This window comes from Puntigrus tetrazona, chromosome 9 (genome assembly GCF_018831695.1).
Source record: "Puntigrus tetrazona isolate hp1 chromosome 9, ASM1883169v1, whole genome shotgun sequence".
NCBI classification, from domain to species: Eukaryota; Metazoa; Chordata; class Actinopteri; order Cypriniformes; family Cyprinidae; genus Puntigrus; species Puntigrus tetrazona.
In genome coordinates, this window is record NC_056707.1 from 22,742,510 (window position 1) to 22,758,118 (window position 15,609).

The 15,609-nt window shown below is 36.2% G+C and overlaps 1 protein-coding gene across 4 annotated transcripts in view; it reads left to right on the forward strand.

Moving 5' to 3' along the window:
• The first annotated feature begins 6,417 nt into the window (after nucleotides 1-6,417).
• The window catches only part of adarb1b (adenosine deaminase RNA specific B1b), a 139,636-nt gene continuing 130,444 nt past the window's right edge, over nucleotides 6,418-15,609 (forward strand). For 2 of the 4 annotated variants that reach the window (XM_043249216.1, XM_043249213.1), the window contains exons 1-2: nucleotides 6,418-6,593; nucleotides 10,251-10,340. The gene's annotated coding sequence lies outside the window, so the exon portion shown is untranslated. The remainder of the gene's footprint in view (nucleotides 6,594-10,250; nucleotides 10,341-15,609) is intronic. The other 2 variants (XM_043249214.1, XM_043249212.1) reach the window with 1 other exon arrangement.

Here is a 15,609-nt window from a genome sequence, read left to right on the forward strand (position 1 = left end):
AGGGAGCGACAAAGGCGCATGAAAACAAGACAGAAACTCATCCCTCGCGATTGCATAATTTATATTTTTCTCCCTAAATCAAATGTCAGGGACATCCAGGGGACTTTTAGCTCGTGTTATGGTTGAATTATGAAGTTAAGCAAGTAAGGGTTGAATAAACATTACCTGTTTGCAAAACGTTTTCAAATAGATTATTAATGCTAAGAGACCAAAACAGGCTTTTCGAAGCATTCTGAACTGCACAGCAGTTTTTCTACACAGCAGCTGATTGTGTATGTGACGAGACGCTAATATTGATAAGAAGAGACTTACTACGCCCCTTACAAGACCTTTGTATTTTTAACATTTCATTTAAAAATACTGTTCAGCGTCGTGTAGCCTGGATGTCCCTGCTTAAATGCCATTTCCGTCAGCAGCCCCTTGTATTAAACATGAAATGTGTGTTGCACATTTGTTGCACAAGCTTTATACAAAGTTTATACAACTTTGTTGCAAAGTTTTATACATTTGGGAAAGTCTGAGAAAAAAAAAACGAATATTGAAATAAAACTATAGTAAGAAATACCAAAAATGTAAGTAATATTTCTAGTAAAATTGTACTAGGAAGGTGCATTTTAACTAGGTTCAACAGTCTTTTTTGATCAGCATATGATTTGAAAATCCCAGGATTGCTGTCTTGTCTAAGTTCATTTAAATTTGTCTGCATCAAGACGATGGCTCTCAACTGGTGAACCGTGACTTAAAGACGACTTTCAGGTCTGTTCAATATTGCATATGAATAACAAAATGCAGCTAATTGTATAATTGTGAAATGTTATGATTTTTAAGGCAGACAATGCTTTTCCATTTGTTTTGTTGTTGACATGAAAAAATAAATCGAGAGTATTTTGGCATAAACTCATTAATTTTGTAAATATTAGTCAAACACAGCTAAATGTATTTTAGTTTGACTGAAGCCGTTATTGGTTAAAACCATTTTCAAAAGACACATAGACACCTAAATTTAACATCAGACTGATTTGAACTTTTCAAGTTAAAGGAACAGCTCACCCAAAAAAAAATGTATTCCCCTTTAGGCCGTTCGAGATGTAGATGAGATTGAAATCTTGAGAAATGTGGCACCACATCACTTGCTTAAAAGTGATATAAAAACCCAAAATGCTGATTTGGAAAAAAAACCCCAAAAAAACATTTTGAATCATTCTTGGCACCCATTCACTATAGAGGATCCACTGATGAGCAAGTGATGTAATGCTGCGTTTCTTCAAATCTGTTCTAAGGAAGAATCAAACTTATCTCGGATGGCGGATGGAGTGAGTGCATTTTAACAAATTGGTGCTGTTTTTTACCACTTGATATCTTCGGTCTTGAAGCGATGTAATACTAGAGGCATCACTCAGGGCAATACTTGAGTATCCACAGAGCAGTTGTCATTCTAATAGCATTTACAAGCCATCAAATGTGGGATTGTGGCATCTTGCAGCGGCCTCCGCACGGCTACCCTAGAGAGGACTCACCGCACTTGTTAAATTCCATCTCTTGGCTTTTCCCGGTCTTTCCCACCTCCCTCCCTAGTCATTGCCTCTGTAGTCTCGTTAATCCATTATGAATTAATTATCCATGCTGCTGGGCCCAGCGTTCTTTAATCTTTCTCTTTCATCCAATTGCAGTGCCTGACAGCCTCGCATCCTAAGTGGAGTCGTCTCATGCTTTCATCGGTAAACACAATGTTTGAGCACTAGAGCAGAGAGGGGAACCCTGACCCTTAAACAAAGACGCATACTAGTGCCACTATATTCTCATAAAGAGCTTTACAGTAGCAAACACTGCTCAAAAATCTATTTATAGGCATAGTTCACCCAAAAAAATGTAAATTACCCTATAATTTGCATCCATTAAGCCGTGCTAGGTATAAATGTCTTCTTTCTTTCAGACAAATACAATCAAAGTTAAAAAATGTCCTAGCTCTTAGAAGATTTACACGGCAGTGAAGGGTGTTCAAGTCTTTGAAAACCGAAAAAGTACATTTCATCCATCATAAAAAGTACTCCACTTGAGTCTCTGAGGCTTTCTGAAGCAATGTGAATCATTTGTATCAAAAAAAACCATTTACGAAAAATATTTAAAACTTATTATAAACTGATGGATTTTGTATATATATATATATATATATATATATATATATATATATATATATATATATATATATATATATAATTGCATATATTTATTTGACCCTAGTACTATCCATTCTAATTCCATTTAATCTGTCTTTTTTATTAAAAGAAAGACCCTTGTCCCTATATCAATTTTCTAACTGATATATATCTAATATCTTTACCTATACTTATTCTCTAACTGCTAGTTTTTCTTAAAAGAAAACTAACACTAGATTTCTTTTTTCTATTCTATCTAAAGAAAAAGTTTTAACTGAATTGCATTAGGCTAACTGGGCCTTGTCATAGTGCTTGTATGTTGTTGCTCTTTTGTTGATTTTGATTGTTTCTATCGTCTTCATTTGTAAGTCACTTTGGACAAAACCATCTGCTAAATGACAGAAATGTAAATGTAAAATGCATTCTCCATCTTCTGCTAACTGTCATACGTGCATTCACGAGACAGTGAGAAGTAAGGAAAGCAGAAGTGCAAAGAAGAGAGCAAAATAAACTAGCGAGGATTTCAAGGACTCAAATAAAGACTTAAATATGGATAATTTTCTTACATAAATGCATCAAACTATCCCTTTAAGTATTTTCGTGGAAAAGAGCTATATACTGTACATCATGTTCTGACATCAAGCCTTATTCATGAAACACGCTAAATTAATTTCTACTTAAATGGTTCATAAATCCATTCTTACGCAATTTCTTGCATTGATTTGAATGCAACAATTTATTTACGAAAGATTTTGTGAAGGATTTACACAAATTTATTCTGCTCTTGTTTCATGAATAAGACCCATTGATCTCATAATCCGATCAACGAAGACAAAGGAGGGAAAGTAGTTATTTCTGACCCCGGTCTAATACAGAGACCTGCCATAATACAGATGGGTAAAGCTTTCGGGTTCAGACAGGTCAGGATATATTTTTCTTGCTGACCCCATTCACGTCCCTGCTCTCTATAAATGATGCAGAAGGCTGGCGATCTCCAGAGATGTTCGACATGTTCATATGTCCACAGTCACCTTGTTCATCCTTCCTGCAGAGCTCACAGAGATGTATATTTAGCAGCTGAGTGCAGTGACGTGATGGTGTTGTTTGTACTAAGAAAATTATTTTTTATGAATTTTATTGGTAGGGGAAACCCAAACACAAATCTATCTATCTATCTATCTATCTATCTATCTATCTATCTATCTATCTATCTATCTATCTATCTATCTATCTATCTATCTATCTATCTATCTATCTATCTATCTATCTATCTATCTTAAACTAATATTTATTTTAGTCAACTAAAATATTCCAGTTGTCACTTAAATTAACATCAAGTAACTTAAAATTTCAAGTTGACTAAACTAAAAATATTAAGTCAGCAGGGTAACAAAGGATTTCAAGTTGAAACAACATTTTTTACAGTCTATCTATCTATCTATCTATCTATCTATCTATCTATCTATCTATCTATCTATCTATCTATCTATCTATCTATCTATCTATCTATCTAGCTAGCTAGCTATCTATCTAGCTATCTATCTATCTTAAACTAATATTTATTTTAGTCAACTAAAATATTCCAGTTGTCACTTAAATTAACATCAAGTAACTTAAAATTTCAAGTAACAAAGGATTTTTATCTAAAGTATATCTATCTATCTGTCTGTCTATCTATGTATATTTCTGTCTTTCTCTCTTCTCTCTTTTATTTCTGAGAGTGATAGCCCTTAGCCAGCTTTTCCGTAGGATGACTCGAAGGACACATGCAAAATGTAACATATGCATAAGGTTGCGGTTAGTGCTCTCAAGCAGCTTAACATCTTTTCAGTTGTACTGTACCAGCTTTTGCTGGGTGTTTAGGATGTCTGCTCTCTGTAGACTCTGACGCAGACAGAGAGAGAAGGGTCAGATCACAGGGCAGCTTTAGACGTCCCCTGGAACAGACAGGGGTAAAGAGCCTCCATATAGGAGAAATAACAACAGGTATTGATGTGTGCTAGATTTGATATTCCTTCTATGATCTGGCAACGCTGACTGCAAAAGTGGTGTGAAACAATCACAGTTGACCGGACAAGACCGGACGTTAAATACAGTTAATGTTAATGAAGGTACGAAGGACATGGGTTAGCTGATGGGGATTTGGGGCACAGGTCTCCATCATTTCAGAAAGTGCAACTTTTGGTGGTCCAGTTGTTCTTGCTTTTCACAAAATCTGTGACCTTAAAGTCTTCCTGTCAAAACTCTCACTGATGCAATCTTGGGCAATATTTTAAATTCCTTTCCGATGTCTTTTTGTTTGTCCGACAGAGAGGACGGAGTATGGAAATTTATTCACACATGCTTTGATAAGGTGAGTCGAGGGGTGGACAGGGGTGTCTTTTATTCGCTGATAGGGAATTTTGGATTGCGTGTTTAATAAAAAGTGTGCTTCAACCGTACAGTTTCTTAAAGGAACATTTATAGTGTAGAATAGCCATTATTCAGCTTATATTGACAGTAACATCGAACCAATAATGTCCATGTAATAAAATAATGAATGACAACTGAACCTGTCAAGCTCCAAATGACAAAAAGCACCATAAATTATGACACCAATAATATCTGCTTATCGTACAGCGCTATCATATGATTATGAAGATTGCATGCTACTTTTATGGTGCTTTTTAAAAGCTTGAACGGTCCGTTCTTAATTTTTCCATTGAATGAAAGAAGAGCTGGCTAAAGTCCATAATCCACAGTCCTGTAAAGCATCTGGAAGGACAAGATGAGTCAGAGAGAAAAACTGAAAAACATTACCTACATTCTGACATACTTCAAACCCGTAATTCTTGCCCTCAATATCTAATGATGGGGAAATCAATAAACAGTGCACTTGTAAAAAAAAAAAAAAACATTTGCTCTATTGATTTCTCCCCATTTGTTCTTTCAATTTGGTCTGGACTCAGAGCTCAATGACTACCTAGTTGCAGATCAGATGTTTTGTGCCTTATTTAATTTAGCAAAGAGGAGGATAAACAAATACAGATGCAAAGCACAGTCTGTGTTGATCAAAAGCAACATTTTTCATTTAACTTTTTTTTTTTTGGTGTGTGCAGTTTCCCTTAGATTTTGCACAGACTATAAACGGTTCCCATATGCTCACAGAAAACCTGGAAATATCAGGAAATTTATGCAAATGGAACTTGAATTGTCATAAAATCTTAAAATGTTGTGGGGAAAGTCATGATTTAAAATATTAAAATATTTATTTAGCTAGATATTGCTTTTTTTTGCCAGTGCTTATGTCACAATATTATCTGGATTAATCTAACATGTTCAGAGATATTCACAAATGCTACAAGCTTCTGCTGCTTTCATTTTTCACTCAAAAATCATGAAATACTCCTTAACAGTCAGATACTAACATATTATTTATTATGAATATTTATGAATTTAGCATGAATGAGTAGATTAATTAAGAGCTTGCGTGAGGTTGCGGGTGAAATTGGGATTATTGTCTTATTTAATAAATATTATACAAAAAAGAGTTTCTTTAAAACATTTACTTTTTTTTTCTATTTTTCATCCTGGAAGTAAGTTATTTTCTTTCAACCTGCGAGAATAGAACTAACAATAGCAAAGTGCAGTACGCATTAAAATTATCTGTGTGCTACAAACGAGTGTGTTAATGATTATAATAATTATGATAATAAAATAACAGTTTGCCGTACAGAGCAACATAACGGAATGTTCGTGTAAAAGTAAAATAAATGGAAAAAAAATAACACCGGAAGCCAGTTACAAGTTACGATTTGTTCAGTGCAGTGAGTGATCATTTTATATCATGATTGTGCAAATAAATAAAAATAATTTTGCATAAAGAACAATGACTGATGTGTAACATCAAACTGAAAATGTCAATAATATCGGGTATGTTTTTTGCGCGTCTCAAGAATCAAAGCACTGTTTACAAAGTGTGGGAACACAGTATAAAACTAGCATAAATATTTTAGTGGCCTGCAACCCTGTAATAGCTGCGGCCAAGCCAACTGATCATCATCACCCCGTCGTTTACAGATATAATTAATTAAACACAACAAATTTGCATTTTTATCTTACAAATGTAATCATCCGTTGTGATTACAACCAATCTGTTTCGCTTTGGTGTCCTCCGCCAATCAAAATCGCCGCTCGGGTTCAGCCTTCTGCCCCGACCGAAGGCTTGTGGGCGGTCCCTGCGCCTCTCCAGCCAATCGCGGCGTGTTTCTTTAACCACGTTGCGCGCTACCGACTGGCGACCCCGCGAGAGTATTCTAGGCCGCTCGTGTGATCAAACAGATCCGCTCCGTTCCCGGGAACATCATCGAGATTAGAGGTGGGCTCTCAACTTTATTCCAATGGCGGACGGGGGTCCTTTGAATCCGCGCTGAGGTGCCGATCGCCGCATTCACACCCGTGAGTATTGACGTCTCTCCACACTTGCGTTATTTTTAGACGCGGGGTATTTTGCGCGTGTTCCCGCTGTGTTTATGTAACGCAAACGGATTTTTTTCTTCTACGCGAAAGCTCCTCGGAGCCCGACGCAAGTTGCTCGTCTGGTTATTTGACAGGGGCAGAAGCAGAACTGTTCTACAGTAGACGTTAACCCGCCCCCGCTGTCGGTAGGTGCGTAATAACGCGCTTGTAGTGTGCAACTGTAATAATAAACGCGATGCATCGCTGCAGCTCTGATCGGAAGCGGGGCAGGCGAGCATGTCATAATGCAGTTCCACGGTCCACAATGGAAACGCGCACGGCGGATGGATGGATGGATGGATGGATAGATGGAGAAATAACCGCGCTTAACCAGGCTGTTAGGGACCGCGCTGGTGGAATGGCTTGTTCGAGTCCGACGCGGTGTTTTCAGTCAAGTGCATTTAGACCGCAACTTCCGAATATTTCTGTCGTGAAAAGTGTCACCCATTCATTCACGTGCCTACACAGATAGCGCCTTCCACCTCACGCGCATCATTTGCATCGCAAAGATAATTCTGTCACCATCTACCAAGACTTTTTTTTTTCTCCCCCTTTGCAACAAATGAGTTATCAGCTGCTCCGTGCGTTCATTGCAGATGCGAGGCTACTACAACAAACTAATATGAGCTATCGCGTTACCTTCTAATTTAGTTTGACTTTTGTTATTGACAGTCACCTTCTTTTCAGTCCGCGATTTATCAAAACGTCAAAGCTGCCTTCATATTGAAGGCTGAAGGTGACAGCTGTCAAAAATCTCCCTTAAACTACTATCTTTGAATTCTCTGTAAAGCACTCTATAAAATATAATCCGTAAGCGGTGTCGTTTTAAATATTAAATATGATAATTAAATCATCGTTATGACACTATTGTTTTTGAGTCGACAAACACACGTTTTGTTCCCTTCGGGGTCGCATTACGTAGAATTTAATTTATTCTGAATTATAAGAAAGGTAACTAGCTCATCAACACATAGTGTTGTTTGGCTGTGATTTATTAATAGTCAACTTTTTAGACGATTAGTCATCAAAGTCTCGGTAAACACTGCAGGCCTATATATGACTGCAGGTGCAGCTTTAGCGTGTGAAACCCAACTCACACGCACTCTTTGATGCATTTCAATTTGGATGCGGGCGCAAGTTATTATATCCGAGTGGGTGATTTTTCGTATTTTGTAGTTCGTTTTTGCAAGCTTGATGCATTAAGGCTGAGAGTGCACCTGTTATCATTTATTATTGCCCACCCTTAGGTCTACGTTATATATATTTTTTTGCCTTGGTCATGTCTTTTCGCTAAGGGCACCAAGTGTGTCACCGGAGACTGAGGTCATGTTTTAATGCTCATGTATCTCTTAGTTATACCAGGAGAAAAGCAGGAGGCTTTTGTGACTTACACCGTGACATTAAGTCCACATCGGATGAACTACTAGTTAGTTTGTAACTTATTACTTTATTTGGTCGCACGGTTTGTTAAGGCGGAATGTATTAGTAGGTCATAAGCTCTCTGCAAAGTAATGCATAGTTGCACAATGTTATGCGTACGTTCAGTTATCCAACAGCGGCCTTCACACACAAAGTGGAAGCTGTTTCTGAATTGCAGTGAAGTGCAATTTAGGTTTATCCTAATTCTAACTTCTCTGGTCTCGTGTAACTAAAGTGTAACGAATATATAAATATATCGATGCAGGTACAAAAATGTAAACGCGATAGTAGAACATAATTGGAGAATGCATAAGAAATGGATTTTTATGATTGAAAGGGTTGTAGTCTTGTCGGTTAAACCCTAACCTATTGTTGCATGCGGTTCATTTAGTTTATTCGAGTTGTTTTTCAACAAAGATGGCGGAAAGCATAATTATTGAGTAGTTGATAAGTTATAACGTTACTTCAGTTGTAGCTTACACACAAGTTTCGGTTAATTTCTTCTGCTTGTGTCTGTGCAGAATAATGTGGTAGGTAACGTATATTTTCACAATGGAACCTTCTGACCTTGAAATTTAAAACTTGATGCGAGTTGAATGATTTTTTTTTTCTGTTGAAGTGGGTTTGGTAGCCAAAGCGTTGACTTCAACAGTATGAAATAAAATACCGTTTAAGTCGACGGCTGCCGTTAAATCTTCGCTTTTCGGAATTCTTCAAACTATGCTGTTTTGTGTAAATGAATGACGAGAATGGTTGTTTTGGGGTGAACGATCAATTTAATGCGAGTCCGGCGTGCCGTCGTGTGACGGCCTGGTGTCGTCGAATATTGCGGAGAATGAGCAGCCGTCAAAGCAGCTTAACCATCCGTCCTGAGAGTAGGCCGGGAGATGACCCGATGATGGTCTGCTGGAGCATAAGTGCCTGATTCGCTCAGAGACAGCCAATCTCATACTGCTTACATCTCCTTAGTCAGATATACCCTGAAGACTCAAAGCTCCTAATAATGACTCAGCTGCGCTAATCAGATGAGAAAAAAGACATTATGGACGATTATGTGGAAATGAATTTTGAGAGCGTTGGTATTTGACTAGCTGTTCTTATTTGGATGTTTAACAGAATTTTTTACGTCATAACTTTTCCTCAGCTGCTTACGTTTGGCCCGTCGTCCGCCCTGTTTGTTTAAGACGTGTGTAATCCGTCACATGGCATCACTGCATCCTCGTTAGCAGCTTGTTTTAGGGTCATGGCATTGTCTACATGAGCAGTGCATCAGTTAATATGTTTTCGACCAGCTCATTTACTGTGATGTGGAGAGATTCCTCTGCCGCGATCTGTATTGGTCAGGCCGAGACGGGTTTGGCCACAGGGCAAGCAAAAAGTGCCATTGAGTATTGGGTGTCTCATTTGATGTCAAATTCGGAGTTGAAGGTTAGGCTTAGCTGCGTGTTCGTTCTTCTCTGTGGCACTTTGTAGCGGCAGACGTGTCAGATTGAATTCCATCTCGAGTCAATTGACTTCAATTTGTTCATTGGGCTAAATAAATATGCAGGAAGTGACACGGGTGCTGTAGTTTGATTATTTGAATGACCGATGAAATGATCTGTAGTGAAACGTTTTATGAGCTGGGCTAATATAATATAATATAATATAATATAATATAATATATTATATTATAAATATATAGTTAAAAATATTTTATATATATATTATATTATTTTATTTTATTTGGATCTCTAGCAGTGTTTTTTTGTAAAATGTATATGTTATTTTTTTTTCTCTTTTTGGTAATTTTTCCAAAAAGTTTATATATATTTAAAAAAATTATATATATGTGTATGTGTAATGTGTGTGTGTGTGTGTGTGTGTGTGTGTGTGTGTGTGTGTGTGTGTGTGTGTGTATATATATATATATATATATATATATATATATATATATATATATATATATATATATATATATATATATATATATATATATATATATATATATATATATATTTTTTTTTTTTTTTTTATAATGCACATTATAGCACAGTCTATTATTAAAGTTATTTATTTTACTTAATTTATTAATTAATTTACTTATTTATTTACTTACTTGCTTAATTTATGTATGCACATATGTTTGGTCTCCCAGCCCTGCGCGCAAGTAACCTATTTGGACGCTTCTTTTTGTAGATCTTGGACAGTTGTTCAGGTGGAAACTACCAGCACTGATTACTAGTTAGTCCAGAGGGAAGACTGAATAATGAGCAGTGAGTAAATACAGTAAGTTATTGTATGGTGCGATGCACATAAATAATGAACACAAAGGAGCTTTGTGTGTCACGCTATGAAAGCCGCAGCTCTATTCATGTCCTTACTCTACCCCGTCTTGAGCCATGTATTCACAATATCCGCATAATTAATACTCCAAATAAATAGGGATATTTCAAGTGGTGAATAAGGAGGAGGAAAACCATACCACAGTGGAATTTAGCTGAAATCCGAAGAAAGGGCCACGCAGAGTTGAGCCCGTGTTTCTGATATATTGTTAGCATATCCCCAAGATAAACTTCATCTGCATGTACTACATTTCTGCAGAGCATCTCGGAATAAACTGATAAAGAATTTTTTTGTGGTTCAGTTTGTTGATTTCCATATTGAGGTGTGCTGCTGTGTTCCAAAGGGTTGATTTTTTTTTTTGGCTTGGGTGGTAAAAAATGATAACACTTTACAATAAGGTTTATTAGTTAACATTAGGTAACAACATTAGTTAACATGAACTAAGACCGATCAATACTTATTCAGCATTTATTAATCCTAGTTAATGCTGATTTCGGCATTTGCTGATGTATTATTAAAATCTCAAATTGTGTTTGTTAACGTTAATGCAGTGTGAGCCAGCATGAACTAACAATTAATGACTGTATTTTTATTAACTAATGTAATAAATACTGTAAGTAATGTATTGTTCATTGTTTGTTCATGTTAGCTAATAGATATAATAATGATATCTAAAAAAAAAAAAAAAAAAAAAACTGCTTTAGGATTTTGGGAAAAAACACTTATTAATTGCTATTAAGCTATTATAAATATCGCAAACAATTAAACGTTAGATTTTGAAATAAGAAGACTATAACGAATTTTCTTGTAAAATGCACACCAATAATATTTCTTTGTTTACGGTTTTGACAAAAATATTATTATTTTTATTTCTTACAGTTTGTTAGTATGACTGATAATTCCTCATGATAATACAGCAGCATGCTTTCCCTCTCAATTTCAGTATTTTCAGCCAAATTCAGTAACACACACAGGCTCTATTTATTAATTTAGGCCTATATATGATATGGTTTCATGACTTTGATTCTGGTCGAAGGTCAACTCAGCAAATAATATGTATTGATTGGTTTGTCAAGGTTTTAATGTTTTTTGGGGGGGGGTTTGAAAAGGGGGTTGTGCTTTAAATCTCTCACATCAACGGTCCAGTGGATTTTTTTTTTCTTTTAAATCTAGTTTGACTAAAGGAGAAATAAAACCAACTGTCCAATGATGTTTTTAAAAGGCTTGCAGTATGTAGTATTTTCTATTACATTTAACCAACACTTAAAAATTTTGTATTCATTTGTAGGCATTTAAATTAATTAAAGTAATTTATTGACATTTAGTTTTTTTCCTCATGAATAATTTGCTGATTTAAATTTTTTCAGTGGCACCGCTGTTCTCCACAATAAATCACCAAATTTCCCATCCCTATTATTTAGATGGCATATTACTTAATGCTTCTTTCGCAATTCTTGAATGGTAAGACCTTTTTTGTTTCTCATTGGGTTGATTTTGGCTGAACAGCAAAGCCTTTAAATGACCAAACGGGTCTTTGCTGCAGTATTCTGTTTGATGGTTTCTGCTTTTGCTGTTAAATTCAACCTCACTGTTGAGTTTTCATTGCTTTTTCTCTCCTTTTTTTTTGCTTTGTTCCGTGTTAATATTTGGAAAGTGTGACTCAAAGTTGTGTTAAAGCTGTGAGTAAAGTTTTAAGAGTAGATTTATTGGACTGGAAGTATTGGCCCTTCGGTCAGAGGCGGGGGGTTGGGTGCTTCTTTAGGCTGACTAATTGGGCAGCAGCATGGCCAATGGAAACGGAGGAGCGGGATGCAGGGTTGGGCCTGGTGATGAAACCAAGGCTAACATGGCTGGGACATCCTGAAAGCTTCCCAGAGGGCACATCATTGCCGCCCCATCTCCTCGTCACAAAATCTGGGCGGCGCAGAACCTGCAGGTTTGCAGAGATTACTCATGCTGAATAAGTTTGTATGCTGAAACCACGGTTGCATAATTCCTTTTAGAACAAGAACAAGGCCTTAAGAAAGTACACCAATCGCATCAGCTGCGCATAGAAGGGCTGGGGCACGGCCAGCATGCATTTTGTAACCCGTTTCATAACTTCTTATACAAAAGGAATCAACCATTAGTGAATAGGGGGAAATGGCATATGACAATGTCTGAATCTGTGAAGCGTGTCGGATGACGTCTCAAAACCCCCAAGCGGGACGTTAGCAGCGCTCAAAGGTCGACCTCGTAATGCACAGATGTTTCGCCACAAGCCGAGCACACACCTCAAGGAGGCATTGTTCAGCGTTTATCATGCTTGCGCATCATCCAGCTCTATAGTGCAGAGTCACTCAACGTCTAAACTCTTGCTCCAGTTTGTTCTGAATCTTTTCACCAGTGCTGCAGCGTCCGGCCAGCCTGCATTATTAGATCAAAGTTAAAAAGACTGAGTCATTTCGAAATTTTAGATGACTGATACGGAGTACAGAGTACATTTGTAAATGGCTGATAACATAATCTTTTGTCTTATTTATGCAAAATATCTTTGCATTTGTAATTTACTATTATTTTCTAGCTGTTATGACCCAGCGTTGCATTATTTTTTTATGTAATTTTATTATCTGCTACTATTAATAATAATATATACCTGAATTATTTGTTAATTGTGTTATTATTATTATTATTATTATTATTATTTATGCTATTATGTTATATGCAGTTTGGCTTGTTTTGGCTGTCTAACCATTAGACTTAAAATGCTAAAACATATTTTTATTGCTTATGTTATTATATGCAAAACAGTTATTATTATTATTATTATTATTAATTTTATTATTATTATTTATTATATGTATTCAAAGTTGCTATGCAATCAAACCAAGCTTAAGAAAAGTATGATATATTATTTTTTATTTTTTTATGCAATACAACATCATTATTATTATTGTTATTTTATGCAAAGTGGCTCGTTTTGAGCTGTCTATCTGTTAGGCTAAATGCTAAATGATTATTTATTGCTTGTATTATTATGCTAAATAACTGTATTAATAATAATAATAATAATATGTATCCGAAGTTATGCAGTCAATTTTAGTTAAGCTTATATATTACTTGTAAAAGCTTTTTTACATTATTTATTTTATGCACAATAACTTGGCCAAATATTTATTTCTTAGTTCTCCTTCCCTCATCTTCTCACCTTTTGTCTACAGCTTGTGATTTGGTCTCTCTCATTGCATCATGCGCTTTTGCATTGTTCTCTTTTTTTTTTCGCGTGTAGTTAGGCTGGGCGAAAGAGTTAGCTTGAATGTAATGGTGTTTTTCCCCGCAAAACTGAATTATTTAAGTGGAACGTCTCCCAACAGTGTTTTTAAGACTTCTTTTTCTCCCTGAGTCTTTAAGGGATGCAGTTAAATGCAGCAAAACACAAGCAGCGAAATGAGGTCTTGCCCTACAATTAAATGACACGAGCGTTAGCAGTAAGCACCAGTGATGAATGTACCTGGACATGTGATGCCGCCGGCAGGAGAACGGTCCGCTCGTACGGAGGCACCCAAGAGCGATTAAAGATAGCTGCTTTAGCTTTGATATGGTTTCTCTGATCGTACACAAAGTGGTTTGTTTGATTGGTGTGTGTGTGTTTGAGGCAGATTTTAAGAGCAGGGCCTCAGCCGCTGTGAGTCATAGCCTAATGCTAAGATGCGATTGCCAGGCCTTTAGCAGTTCAGCTTGATTATCATCACTCTGACTGCAGGTTTGATCTTCAGGATTTCTGAAACGCGGTTATTGCGTGATCGGTGGGCTTTCGAGAGAGGCTGTGCGAGAGCTTCCCCGACTAGCGCTGGTGAAAGCTTCTGTCAGCGCGGTGCATTTCACAATAATTCAGCCCTTTTGTTTTCAATGCAGTGAAATAACAACAGAGGACAAGCGCATATCTGCAAGTCATACGTGTTCTGTTGCTTTCTCTGGAAGTCACGATTGAGGAAGACTTGTATCTTAGATGGAATGAAAGATCCATGAATAATACACGTGGATTTAAGTGCCTCTGGGAGGAAACAGCTGCCTTGTTTTTGTTTTTTTTTTGCTAGCGTAGTGCTAGTTTTCGGCCTTGGTTGTGTTTACTGTGTGCAAAAAAGACCCTGTGATGTGGGGGTCTTTTAACTCTTAAAGAAAATAGTTTAATTTAGAAAGTTGATTACTAAAAGAGTGTATTTTGCGAATTCATTCATGCTGAATCTTAGCCTTAGCTGCTTCGGTCATTTAATGAACTTTAATATTGCCGCTTTAATCAGGAGAACACTTATTTTTTTTGGGTTGATTAATCCCATATTTTCCCAGAGCCACATCTGAAACCGTGTGCAACTCTAGAAATAAGTTGAGACTTATTGCGTGTCAGTGGCAAAATACAGACCAAGTTATGTCAAATTATGTCAAACACTGATGGTATATAGGCCATTAAGACCATGTTGAGAAACAAATCTTATGTGTGTATGTTTGATCTATTCGTGAAGTCTTAAAAGAGACGCATAAATCTAAATAAACCTGCTGCTGTCTGACATTAATGTTTATCATTGAAAAACAAACAGCGTTATTTTAAAGTTGAATAGATTAAACAATTTCAATGGTATTTCTGTACATTTTCTCAAATTGATAAATAACTATGACTTCATTCTGTGTTAATAATGTTTACACACTGCCTCCTAAACCTTTGTTCATCATTAAAAAAATAAAATAAATAAAAATTCAGCACAGAAAATTTGAAGATTCCATTTTGTGATTTAAAAAAAAAAAAAAAAATATATATAATTTTTTTGGGATCATTTAATACACATTAGACTCGGTGTACAATTGTTCTGTGTGTGCTGAATATTTAGGATAATGAACATCAAAAAACGCATACAAAAATGTAGAATATTTTGATTTCGGTTTGCATCAGGTGAATTTTCTCTGAATTAATGTGAATCACAGATGGCTTACTAAATCAACACCGATTCATTACAGAAACTGAACATCTTCATTACATTCACAGTGATTTTTGTCATTCATTAACTGGACTTCGGTAACCCACCACAGTCTGATCTGTCCTGCCAGAGTTTACCCCGAACCCCAAATATTTTCACACTTCTTTCATACAGCTTTCTGCCTTTTTCAAATCGCAAAGGGCAGCATTGTAATTTAATAAATATGTGGTTTGTAGCAATGAGTGTTTTGAAGTGCAGAATTT